Raw genomic sequence first — 945 nt, forward strand, 5'->3', positions numbered from 1 at the left:
CCTAGGGCAGGGGGTTTTAACTAGTTGATCTTCAGGGTTACTTCCAACCCGAACCTTTCTATGATTCTATAAATCCCACCCACAGGACCCAAAAAACCCTCAATATCCCTCATAGGGAATCCCAAAGGACCCATGGGAACCCCCCCAAGTTGTATTGAGCTCTACATATCTTCCTATGTGGTCCTATCTGCTAGAATTGTGTCTTTTATGGAGACTGCCAATGGCGTTGCATTTTTTCTTATTGTATGGGATTGAAAATCAAATACTAAATGGGAAGACGATTAGGATTTTGTTGCAGTTCCTGCATTTCCAACAAAACTTCCAATACTGCTGTATTTGTGGTGTTTTTACTGGCATTGGTGGAAAGAGGCGGTTTGCATTTTAGGTTCCATTCAGCTTTCTGGCTGGCTTTGCAAAACTGACTTGTGCTCTGAGGAGATGTGGGCCTTGAACCTGGTAACGTGGCTGCTTCAAACTGCTAGCTCTTGAGAGAGCTTCTGTTAAACACAAGTGTTTTTCAGGTACCAAGCTTCCAACGCGAGGCTGGCAAGAATTTTTCTTTTCTAGCTAGGGTAGATGGTCATGGCAATAAAGTGTTACAATGAGCAGTATACGCTGCTACTTGTTTCGAAGGCTTGCTTTCTCTGTCTGTTTTCCTGTTTCCCAAATGTCTCTTTCCCCTTCTTTGCTTTCTTTTAAAAGCTTGGAGTCTTTTATAGACGGTGCCTAGTGCTGTGTCCATCTTTTCTTTCCTCTCCTGTGTGGAAGTCCACAGAGCCCAGCGACCCCACGGCTCCGCCCCACGGCAACATGGACCACGGGGACCCAGACCTCGGCCCCACAGAGGGGCTGTGGAGGGGCTCATGGCCGGTCCTGTTCCCCCCCACGCCTGTGATGTCATTATGGGGCACATTCCAGAGCCACCGAACAGGCAGGGGTTCCACT

The sequence above is a fragment of the Larus michahellis genome, unplaced genomic scaffold, assembly GCF_964199755.1.
Source record: "Larus michahellis unplaced genomic scaffold, bLarMic1.1 SCAFFOLD_69, whole genome shotgun sequence".
Taxonomy (NCBI): domain Eukaryota; kingdom Metazoa; phylum Chordata; class Aves; order Charadriiformes; family Laridae; genus Larus; species Larus michahellis.